The sequence below is a fragment of the Cuculus canorus genome, chromosome Z, assembly GCF_017976375.1.
Source record: "Cuculus canorus isolate bCucCan1 chromosome Z, bCucCan1.pri, whole genome shotgun sequence".
Taxonomy (NCBI): Eukaryota; Metazoa; Chordata; class Aves; order Cuculiformes; family Cuculidae; genus Cuculus; species Cuculus canorus.
The window spans coordinates 78,162,979-78,174,983 of NC_071441.1; the positions used below are offsets into that span (position 1 = coordinate 78,162,979).

Sequence of the window (12,005 nt, forward strand, 5' to 3'; positions counted from 1 at the left end):
TTTTTCAACGGGGCTTCTTGCACGTCCATCCTCCCAGTTGCGGCCATGTCTCTTTGTAACGAGCCGCGTTCTTTCGCTTTTCCCGGGCTGCCATAGACTCTTCCTCGTAGCCCTGTACATCGTCTTGCCCGATGGCATGTCTGGTCCGGGAGTCATTCTTCTTACATCGAGTTTTCTTTTGCCCCTGGTTTCACGACGTCGGTTTTGCGTGTGGCGGTGTTCTGTGTGTGTTTTGTGTCTGGCTGGAGCTGCTCTGCCTGATGCATAGAGGTGATGAGAGTCAGCAGAGATACAAGGGCAAGGTCCTGTGGTTAATACGCCGATATGCCTAAACCTTGCAGTCTAAACCTTGCAGGGGCGTACCGTACGTTGCAGAAGAAGTAGCCCTAGATGCGGCGGGTGAGGAGAGTAGTTTCCGCTCGGCTGTGCAGCCGCGGAGAGGAGGCCCAAAACTGTGCGGGAGAAGGGAGTGGAGCGGTAGCGAAGCAGCTTTAAGCAGCTCCAAGGGAGTTGGGACTCCAGGTTTGGGTTTGGTTGTGGATTTGTTGCGCTTGGCTGTAGTGTGCAGTAGAGACGGCACCGCTAAAAGGAAGAGAGCGACCTGCAACTGTTAAGGCATCGCTGAGCGTTGGGGTGACTCCTTTTGATATTGTGTCTTTCCGATGCAGAGGGACCACCTGTGCGCCAAAGGCCGCTGATGGAGTTGAGAGTAGAGGGCCACAGGGGGGCGAGTCGGCTGTGGCGTAGGTGGGAAGATGGGACCGGTGGCTATATGACTAGATAACGGGGTTTGGTTTTGTGTTTCCACTTGGAAGGTACTGAGCAATGAGCAAAGCAGAATAGTGGCGCTGGAGCCGCCTTGGATGAGGAGAGCCATGGTGAGTTAAGTGAAGCAGCCGTTATCGTACAGGTGTCTTAAAGTCCACGATGGGACAGTCATCCTTTCGCTGTTTGTGTATTACAGGTGGAGCGCAAGCCTCGGCGTGGAAGCCCTATAGACGACGCAGGCTGGTGGGCGGGCGGTCAAGGTAACGTAGCAGGAGACGGGAATGGCTGGGTCCTGCCTGTGTCTTTGTGTTGTGCCGAAAGCGCGTCTCTTTCTGCAGGTTCAGCGTGCAGCCTCGGAGGGGCACAGCTTTGTGCCGACAAATGATCTGGGAAGGTGAGGTCGTTCTCTGAATTGGTGTCTCAGAGCACAGCGTTATAAAGCTACTCAGCCGAGCCTTTGTTTTTTGCAGGTGCCGATCGGGCCGCCTCTGGAACAGGACGAGCGTCTGAGGTGAGGCTGGGTCCCAGCGAGAAGGGACGCGAGACTGTTGATTTTCTCACAAGCACAAAAGTAACTTTGTGTCTTGGAATTGTAGGTGCCCCGGGCAACGACAGCTGCAAGGCCTGATGTTTGAGCGCGCACGGAGCGAGTGAGCAGAATGCCTTGGCGCTTTTGCGGTGGGGGCGGTGTACTACAAGAGGTTGACACCGAGCGGTGCGGTGCTGACGGTTGGCGCTGTTTTTTCTCTTTTTGCTTCCTTGCAGATGAAGAGGAGGAACCTGGTGACTGCAGGATTGTTCCAGTTAACCAATGTGATTGGAGCTGCTTTGTCGAAGGACGGCTTCAGTCACGGTCCTCTGAAAGCTAAGTTGAGGGACCTGGGCTGGGAAGAGGGGAGAAGGCTGGGGACGGCAGAGAGGTGTTTTATAGGTAGCACAGGGGAGAAGGCCGTGCAGGGAGAGCCCCATTCGGGCGGGTAAAGGCAGAGGGGCCTGCTTCTCAGCCCAGCTCTACCCTGTGCTGGGCAGGTCAGTTCCAGCCTATGTTTGTCGCTGTCTGGTTTCTGTAGTCCATCTGCTGTGTCTGAAGATTTCTGCAGGTCTTGATGTTCTTGTTGCGCCTAAGGCACGGCAGACGTGCCTTGGGCACCATCTCTAGGGTTCCGAACGCTTGTAGTCGTCAATGCCGTGTTGATCGGGCAGCGCTTTTCTCGCATCGCAATCCTAAAGCGTGGATCGGTCTTGTCTTTTGGAAGCTTCCAGTCAGTTGTCTTTTGCTGCGGCCTTGCAGCCTGCGTCAGCGTCCACGATCGGTAGTCGTGCGTTTTCTTAGATCCCCGTTCTGAGACCTGTTCCGTGCGTCCTCTGCGTCTTTAGGTCTTAAAAACGGGGCTTCCTGCTCGTTCGTCCTCCCAGTTGCGGCCGTGTCTCTTAGTAACAAGCCACGGTCCTTCACTTTTCCAGGGCTGCCATAGATTCTTCCTCGTAGCCCTGTCCGTCATCTTGCCCTATGGGCAGGTCTTGTCCGGGAGTTGCTCCTCTTAGAGTGAGGGAGGTTTTTTTTGTCCCTGGTTCACGGCACGGGTCTTGCGTGTGTCTTACGTGTGTCCTCTTTGCACTCGAGGCACGCCTGGGGGCACTATTGATGAGCAAAAGCAGACAAGCGGGGTTGGGAGTGTTTGTTAGAGCTTGGCGTTGTTCACCTCGAAGACCTTGGAAGTTGATAACGAAGGAGTCAGCTAGCAGAAGTTTACTGATAGGTGGGCATTGGAATGCAGAAAGCTGGCCGCATTTGATTCAGGCGTTTGAAAGCAGCCGGAGGAGACAGAGTATGCGCAAAGTTCAAAAAGAAAAATACTCATCCCGAGCAAGACTTCCTACTTCATCTCTAAGACCCCGGCCCGCGACCTTCAGGAGGCACTACGCAGGCGCGAGACTGGAGCGAACTTTCCACAACTAATTAAAATACGAAGTGGTGGTGGTGGGGGGAAGGGTATGAATATGTAGTAGGCGCTTATACCCATGCATGTCTTTACACTATAAGTAGCTGCTTGTTAAGCTATACAGTGTGCAAGCTAGGAGGAGAACCCCTTTGCACCCCAGCGCTGGAAATACACATACCTGCTTTATAACTCATTTTGGGTTATAGGGTTTGATTCCGCAAAACACTTTGGCACCCCGGATGGGACACCCTCTCTGCCCGGCTGCAGGATCGGTGGGGAGTGGGACATTCTAAGGCGCGCCCCGGTAAACTGTTTCTCCGGAGAATCTCCCATCTCTACGCGATCGCTGCGGGGGCAGAGACGGCCCATCAGCAGGCGGACCAGGTATGTGATTTATGTATGATACGGTATGATAATTTGGATTTACCTGCAGGGTAGTAGGGGACGAGTCTGTAAATCGTGGATGGGACGCCTCGCGTGGTGACGAAGGGTTAGGGTCGCTTTGCCGAGACCCCGTAAGTCCGCGAGGAGGGATATGAATCCCCTACTTGCGCAGGGTGAGGAGGTGGCACTGCCCGCCCCTGGGTAAAATAGCGAATTGGCCGCTGTGGTCTGGTACGGGTGCTCCCTGCTGTGGGAGATGAACACCAGGTAAAATGTAATCCCAAGGTTCTTGTTAAATGGAGACACAGAGTGAGGGATTGTGGTATAATCCCAAGATTCTCATTAGATGGAGACACGAAGTGAGGGATTATGGTGTTATGGGTGAGATAATATTATAGTATAATATTGTGAATTGAGCTCTCCTTGCTGAGGAAGCAGGAGTGCTGCATATGAGATAGCTATCATCTTCTACACCTGTTGCAAACCTTCAGTATAGGTACCGTGTGCATTTTAACATCGCTAAGAGCTCATTTAAACTTCTCCTATGTTGTGGAGTGTTTGTTTGTGAGTGTGTTGTTGCATGAGACACGCAATTGAGCGCGAAGCGAGTGTGGAGTTGCGATCCGCGGTTCTGCTCTCCTGCAAAAGAAGCAGCCAGAGACAAATGAAGCAAGTGATCACTGCTATATGTTATGTGTTTTATGTCATAAGTGTGCTCTGTGATTTGTTTGATGTATAAGAGTACCAGAGGAACTGAGAGGGATAGCTTAACGGGGGACGTTCTTCCTCAGAGGTGGACTGAGCTGAAAATGTTGAAATACTTGCAAATTGTTTAGAAGCCCTGTTTGTCTTGATCCTAGGAATGCACTGATGAAGCCTTTTAATTCCAAACATCCTTTGAGCTGGCAAATGGGTATATTTACTCGGACCTTTGGAATGGAAGGCTGCAAAGGATGAGATTTTAAAATACCTAGCACAGGGGAAGGGTGAAAAAAAAAAAGACAAAACCAGGAGAAGTGGCTGAGAGTGCCCTTTCCTTTCCCCCCCTTCCTGGTATGCGAGTTCAGTGCTGTGTGTGAGAGTTAACCCTTCCCCTTCCGGAATGCGAGTTAAGTGCTCTGTGTGAGAAACAAGAATAATTTGTAAGTGTAAAAGCAAAAAGCTTGTGTGGACAGGGGTGGTGGAGCGGAATTCTGCAGGCTGCAGGAATGGATCAGATTTGGTGTTCGGATTACCATAAAGTTTTATTGTGCTACTCAGCTAGGTTGGGATCACTCTATTGTCCCGAGTGTCTGTAATCTGTAGATGGGAATCGTTGTTGTTGTTGCTAGTCTTGTGGGAAGTCCCTGAGAACTTGGAGACGGGACGTTTGTAAGTGTTTAAATGGTTCGTGGAAGTTGGAGATAGGCAGGGTCAGAAGGTAGTATAACGGAGGCAAAACTGAGCAAGAATTTCCTCGGGTGAGCCCATTAGGATGCATATTACAGCACTGGAAGGAATTGGCCAGGGGGAGCCGGAGGCTCAATGAGTAATAAGAGGATTGCAGTACCGTTTTGCAACCAATGTTGTTTTTAAAGAAAGGGAAAGTGGAATTAAGTGTTTTTCACCCTCTGAGACCGTGCGGAGTGGCAAAGGGACAGTAGGATTTTGCAGCGGCATCTGTGGTCGTTAGCTATCCCTTTTCCTTGGATCCCTGTTCCGTGCATCCTCTGTGCCTTTAGGCCTTTCAACAGGTCTTCTTGCACGTTCATCTTCCCAGTAGCGGCCATAACTCTTTGTAGCGAGCCGCGTTCCTTCACTTTTACAGGGCTGCCACAGATACTCCCTCGTAGCCCTGTATGTCATCTTGCCCTATGGGCCCGTCTTGTCCGGGAGTCCTTCTTCTCAGAGTGAGTTTTCTTTTGTGCCACGTTTGTGGCATGGGTCTTGCATGTGCTGGTGTTCTGTGTGTGTTTTGTGTCTGGCTGGAGCTGCTCTGCCTGATGCATGGAGGTGATAAGAGTCAGCAGAGGCATCACGACAGGGTTCTATGGCTAACATGCTGATATGCCTAAACCTTGCAGTCTAGGGGCGTAGAGTACGTTGCAGAAGAAGTAGCCCTAGATGCGGCGGGTGAGGAGAGCAGTTTCTCCTTGGCTCTGCAGCCATGGAGGCGATGACCGGGACTGTGCGGGAGAAGCCGGTGGAGCGGTAGAAAAGCAGCTTTAAGAATTTCCAAGGGAATGGGACCTAAGGTTTGGGTTTCGTTGTGGATTTGTTGTGCTTGCTAGTGTGCAGTGTAGATGTGCCGCTAAACGGAAGCGAGAGGTCTGGAAGAGTTAAGATATCACTGAGTGTCAGGATGACTTTCCTGATACTGTGTTTTTCAGATGCAGAGGGACAACGTGTGTGCCAAAGTCTACTGAGGGAGTTGCGGGTAGAGCGCCAGAGGGTGGTGAGTCGGTGGTGGTGTCGTTGGGAAGATGTGACTAGTGGCTATATGACTAGTTAACAGGTTTTGGCTTCGTGTTTTCACTTGGTAGGTACTGAGCAATGAGCAAAGCAGACTAGTGGCAGTGAAGCTGACTTGGAAGGGGAGAGCAATGGTGAGTTGCGTGAAGCTGCAGTTATCGTTCAGCTGCCTTTAAAGTGCATGAAGGGACACCCGTCCTTTGCTGTTTGTGTATTCCAGGTGGAGTGCAAGCCTCAGCATGGAAGTCCAAGAAGATGCAGGCTGGTGGGTGAGTGGTCAAGGTAATGCAGCAGGGGGTGGGAATTGCTGGGCCCTGCCTGTGTGTTTGTGTTGCGCCTAAGCATGTCTCTTTCTGCAGGTTCAGCATGCAGCCTCAGAGGGGCCAAGCTTCGTGCCGACAAACGATCTGAGAAGGTGAGGTGGTTCTCTGAATTGGTGTCAAGCAACTCAGCTGAGGGTTTGTTTTTTGCCGCTGCCAGTCGGGCAGCCTCTGGAACAGGATGAGCCTCTGAGGTGAGGCTGGATCATAGCACGAAGGAGGGCGGGACTGTTAATTTTTCTCACAAGCACAAAAGTAATTTTGTTTCTCGGAACCATAGGTGCCCTAGGCAACGGCAGCTGTGGGGCCTGAAGTTTGAGCGAGCAGACAGCAGGTGAGCGGAATGCCTTGGCGGTTTTGCAGTGGGGCTGTGGGTTGAGTCCAAGATGTTGGCACTGAGCGTTGTGGTGCTGACGGTTGGCACTGTTTTTCCCTTTTGGTTTCCTCACAGATGATGAAGAGGAACCTGGTGACTGCAGGATTGATCCAGTTAACAGATGTGGTTCGAGCTGCTTTGTCTAAGGACAGTTTCAGTCGTGGTCCTCTGAAAGCTAAGTTCAGGGACCGGGGCTGGGAAGAAGGGAGGAGGTTGAGGATGGCAGGGAGGGGTTTTGAAGGTAACATAGTGGAGAGGGCCACGCAGGGTGAGTCCCGTTTGGGTCGGTAAAGGCAGAGGGGCCTGCTTCTCAACCCAAAACTAGCACTGGCAGGGCAGTTCCAGCCAGTGTCTGATGTCATCTAGTTTCTGTAGTCTGTGTGCCACGTCTTAAGTTTTCTGCAGGTCTTGATGTCCTCTTTGCACTCAAGGCATGCCGGACGTGCCTTGGGCACCATTGATGAGCAAAAGCGGACAAGGGGGGGGTCGGGATTGTTTGTTAGAGCTTGGCGTTCTTTGCCTTGAAGACCTTGGAAGTTGGTGACGAAGGAGCCAGCTAGCGGAAGTTTACTGATAAGCGGGCATTGGAATGCAGAAAGCTGTCTGCGTTTGGTTCAGGAGTTTGAAAGCAGCCAGAGGAGACCGAGTCTGCGCAAAGTTCAAAAGGAACGATAGTCATCCCGAGGAAGACTTCCTACTTCATCTCTAAGACCCCGGCCCACGACCTTCAGGAGGCACTACGCAGGCGCGAGACTGGAGCGAACTTTCCAGAACTAATTATAATACAAAGCGGGTAAAGGGTATGAATACGAAGTAGGCGCTTATACCCATGCATGTCTTTACCCTGGAAGTAGCTGCTTGTTAAGCTATACGGTGTGCAAGCTAGGAGGAGGAGAACCCCCTTGCACCCCAGCGCTGGGAATAAACATACCTGCTTTATAACTCATTTTGGGTTATAGGGTTTGATTCCGCAAAACAATTTGGCACCCCAGATGGGACACCCTCTCTGCCCGGCTGCAGGATCGGTGGGGAGTGGGACATTCTAAGGCGCGCCCCGGTAAGCTGTTTCTCCGGAGAATCTCCCATCTCTACCCGATCGCTGCGGGGGGAGAGACGGCCCATCAGCGGGCGGACCAGGTATGTGATTTACATACGATACGGAAGAATAATTTGGATTTGCCTGCAGGGTAGTAGGGGACGAGTCTGTAAATCGTGGATGGGACGCCTCATGTGGTGACGAAGGGTTAGGGTCCCTTTGCCGAGACCCCGTAAGTCCGTGAGGGAGGGATATGAATCCCCTACTTGCGTGGGGTGAGGAGGTGGCACTGCCCGTCCCTGGGTAAAACAGCGAATTCGCTGTTGTGGTCTGGTGTGGGTGCTCGCTGCTGTGATAGCAGAGCAGCAGGTAAAATATAATCCCAAGCTTCTCGTTAGATGGAGACGCAGAGTGAGGGATTATGGTATTATAGACAAGAGAATATTACAGTATAACGTTATTATGAATTGGGTTCTCCTTGCTGAGGAAGCAGGAGTGCTGCGTATGAGGTAGCTATCGTCTTCTACACCTGTTGCAAATCTTCAGTATCGGTACCGTGTGTATTTTAAGATCGTTAAGAGCTAATTTTAAACTTCTCCTATGCTGTGGAGTGTTTGTGTGCGAGTGCGGTTGCGTGAGACGCGCAATTGAGCGCGAAGCGAGTGCGGAGTTCCGATCCGCGGTTCTGCTCTCCTGCGAAGGAAGCAGCCGGAGAAGAACAAAGCGAGCGATCACTGTTATACGTTGTGTGGTTTATGTCGTAAGTATACTCTGTGAATTGTTTGTTTGACGTATAACAGAGTACCAGCGGAATTGAGAGGGATAGCTTACCGGGGGACGTTCTTCCTCAGAGGTGGACTGAGCTGAAAATGTTGAAATACTTGCAAATTGTTTAGAAGCCCTGTTTGTCTTGATTCTAGGAATGCACCTGTGAAGCCTTTTAATTCCAAACATCCGTTGAGCCGGCAAATGTGGGTATATTTACCTCAGACCTTTGGAATGGAAGGCTGCAAAGGATGACATTCTACAATACCTGGCGTAGAAGGAGGGAAGGGAAAAAACAAAAGAGAAAAATGGGAGAAGGGACTGAGAGTGCCCTTTTCCCCCTTCCTGGTATGCGAGTTAGGTGAGTTAGGTGCTGTGTGTGAGAAAAAAGAAAAATTTGTAAGTGTAAAAGCAAAAGGTTTGAGTGGATGGGAGGAGCGAGGAGGGGAGGCGGAGTGGGGGACACAATTGGGCGGACCGCGGCAATGGATCAGATTTGGTGTTTGGACTATCGTAGTGTTATTGTGCTACTCAGCTAGGTTGGGATCACCCTATTGTCCTGAGCGTCTGTAATCTGTAGATGGGAATTGTTGTTAGTTTTGTGGGAAGTTCCTGAGAACTTAGTGACGGGACATTTGTAAGCGTTTAAATGATTTGTGGAAGGTGGAGACAGGCAGAGTCAGAAGGTAGTATAATGGGGACAAAACCGAGCAAGAATTTCCTCGGGCGCGAGCCCATTAGGATGCATATTGCAGCACTGGAAGGAATTGGCCGGGGGGAGCCGGAGGCTCAATCAGTAAGAAGAGGATGGCAGTACCGTTTTGCAACCAATGTTGTTTTTAAAGAGAGGGCAAGTAGAATGAAGTGTTTTTCACTCTCCAAAACCATCCAGAGTGGCAAAGGGACAGTAGGATTTTTGCATCAGCCTCCGCGATCGTTAGCCATCCCTTTTCTTAGATCCCTGTTCCGTGCATCCTCTGCGCCTTTAGGTCTTTCAACGGAGCTTCTTGCACGTTCATCCTCCCAGTAGCGGCCATAGCTCTTTGTAACGAGCCGCGTTCTTTCGCTTTTCCAGGGCTGCCATAGATGCTTCCTCATAGCCCTGTACGTCGTCTTGCCCGATGGCGTGTCTGGTCCGGGAGTCACTCTTCTTACAGCGAGTTTGCTTTTGTCCCTGGTTCACGACGTCGGTCTTGGGTGTGGCGTCGTTCTGTGTGTGTTTTGTGTCTGGCTGGAGCTGCTTTGCCTGATGCACGGAGGCGATAAGAGTCAGCAGAGGTACAAGGGCGAGGTTCTGTGGTTAATACGCTGATATGCCTAAACCCCGCAGTCTAGGGGCGTAGAGCGCGTTGCAGAAGCGGTAGCCCTAGATGCGGCGGTTGAGGAGAGTAGTTTCTGCTTGGCTCTGCAGCCACGGAGGGGATGACCAAAACTGTGCGGGAGAGGGCAGTGGAGCGGTAGCGAATCAGTTTTAAGAATTTCCAAGGGAGTGGGACTCCGGGTTTGGGTCTGGTTGTGGATTTGTTCTGCTTGGCTGTAGTGTGCAGTGGAGATGGTATCGCTAAAAGGAAGCGAGAGATCTGTGATCTTTAAGGCGTCACTGAGCGTCGGGATGACTCCTTTTGATATTGTGTCTTTCAGATGCAGAGGAACGACCCGTGCGCCCAAGGCTGCTGATGGAGTTGCGGGTAGGTTGCCAAAGGGAGGCAAATCAGCTCTGGTGCAGGTGGGAGGATGTGTCCGGTGGCTATGTGACTAGATAACAGGTTTTGGTTTTGTGTTTTCACTTGGAAGGTACTGAGCAACGAGCAAAGCAGCATAGTGGCCGCGGAGCTGACCTGGAAGGGGGGAGAAATGGTGAGTTATGTGAAGCGGCAGTTATCGTTCAGCTGCCTTAAAGTCCACGAAGGGACGCCCGTCCTTTGCTGTTTGTGTATTACAGGTAGATAGCAAGCCTCAGCGTGGAAGCCCTAGAGGATGCCGGCTGGTGGGTGAGCGGTCAAGGTAACGTAGCAGGAGATGGGAAGTGCTGGGCTCTGCCTGTGTCTTTGCGTTGTGTCTAAGCACGTCTCTTTCTGCAGGTTCAACATGCAGCCTCAGAGGGGGCCAAGCTTCGTGCCGACAAATGATCTGAGAAGGAGAGGTGGTTGTCTGAATTGGTGTCTCTGAGCACGGTGTTATAAAGCAACTCAGCTGAGCCTTTGTGGTTTATGCATAGGTGACTATCGGGTCGCCTCTGGAACAGGACGAGCGTCTGAGGTGAGGCTGGATCCTAGCGAGAAGGGATATGAGACTGTGTTGATTTTCTCACAAGCCCAAAAGTAATTTTGTCTCTTGGAACTGTAGGTGCCCCGGGCAATGGCAGCTGCAGGGCCTGAGGTTTGAGCGAGCACGGAGCAGGTGAGCAGAATGCCTTGGCGGATTTGCAGTGGGAGTGGGGGTATGGTACGAGACGTTGGCACCGAGCGGTGTGGTGCTGACGGTTGGCACTGTTTTTCTCTTCTTGTTTCCTTGCAGATGAAGAAGAGGAACCTGGTGACTGCAGGATTGTCCGGTTAACCGATGTGATTTGAGCTGCTTTGTCCAAGGACAGCTTCAGTCCTGGCCCTTTGAAAGCTAAGTTGAGGGACCGTGGCTGGGAAGAGGGGAGAAGGTTGGGGATGGCAGGGAGGGGATTTATAGGTAACACAGGGGAGAGGGCCGTGCTGGGAGAGTCCCATTTGGGCGGGCAAAGGCAGAGGGGCCTACTTCTCAGCCCAAAACTAGCATGGGCAGGGCCGTTCCAGCCCGTGTCTGTTGTCGTCTAGTTTCTGGAGTCTGTGTACCACGTCTTAAGTTTTCTCCAGGTCTTAATATCCTCTTTGCAATCAAGGCATTCTGGACGCGCCTTGGGCACGGTCTCTAGGGTCCCGAATGCTTGTACTCATCAATACAGTGTTGATCGGGCACTGCTCTTCTTGCATCGCAATCCTAAAGCGTTGATCGGTCTTGTCTTCTGGAAGTTTCTGGTTAGTTGTCTCTTAATGCGGCCTTGCAGCCTGCGTTGGTATCCGCGTTCCGGGACCTGGGACTTGTTCCGTGCGTCCTCTGCGTCTTTAGGTCTTAAACGGGGCTTCCTGCCAGTGTCTGATGTCATCTAGTTTCTGTAGTCTGTGTGCCACGTCTTAAGTTTTCTGCAGGTCTTGATGTCCTCTTTGCACTCAAGGCATGCCGGACGTGCCTTGGGCACCATTGATGAGCAAAAGCGGACAAGGGGGGGGTCGGGATTGTTTGTTAGAGCTTGGCGTTCTTTGCCTTGAAGACCTTGGAAGTTGGTGACGAAGGAGCCAGCTAGCGGAAGTTTACTGATAAGCGGGCATTGGAATGCAGAAAGCTGTCTGCGTTTGGTTCAGGAGTTTGAAAGCAGCCAGAGGAGACCGAGTCTGCGCAAAGTTCAAAAGGAACGATAGTCATCCCGAGGAAGACTTCCTACTTCATCTCTAAGACCCCGGCCCACGACCTTCAGGAGGCACTACGCAGGCGCGAGACTGGAGCGAACTTTCCAGAACTAATTATAATACAAAGCGGGTAAAGGGTATGAATACGAAGTAGGCGCTTATACCCATGCATGTCTTTACCCTGGAAGTAGCTGCTTGTTAAGCTATACGGTGTGCAAGCTAGGAGGAGGAGAACCCCCTTGCACCCCAGCGCTGGGAATAAACATACCTGCTTTATAACTCATTTTGGGTTATAGGGTTTGATTCCGCAAAACAATTTGGCACCCCAGATGGGACACCCTCTCTGCCCGGCTGCAGGATCGGTGGGGAGTGGGACATTCTAAGGCGCGCCCCGGTAAGCTGTTTCTCCGGAGAATCTCCCATCTCTACCCGATCGCTGCGGGGGGAGAGACGGCCCATCAGCGGGCGGACCAGGTATGTGATTTACGTATGATATGGTAGGATAATTTGGATTTGCCTGCAGGG

General features: G+C 51.7%; 2 long non-coding RNA genes across 3 annotated transcripts; both read left to right on the forward strand.

Annotated features, from left to right (window-relative positions):
• The first annotated feature begins 970 nt into the window (after window positions 1–970).
• LOC128850542 (uncharacterized) lies at window positions 971–1,422 on the forward strand. The gene is made up of 4 exons (XR_008447969.1): window positions 971–1,028; window positions 1,107–1,162; window positions 1,239–1,279; window positions 1,365–1,422. It is a non-coding gene; the product is annotated as an uncharacterized LOC128850542 (long non-coding RNA).
• Window positions 1,423–5,385: 3,963 nt separating this feature from the next.
• On the forward strand, window positions 5,386–8,396 carry LOC128850548 (uncharacterized). 2 transcript variants are annotated; one of them, XR_008447981.1, is made up of 6 exons: window positions 5,386–5,529; window positions 5,618–5,680; window positions 5,767–5,828; window positions 5,906–6,060; window positions 6,147–6,200; window positions 6,318–8,396. It is a non-coding gene; the product is annotated as an uncharacterized LOC128850548 (long non-coding RNA). The 2 variants fall into 2 exon arrangements; XR_008447982.1 differs by having other exon boundaries at window positions 5,906–5,961.
• The last annotated feature ends 3,609 nt before the right edge of the window (window positions 8,397–12,005 follow it).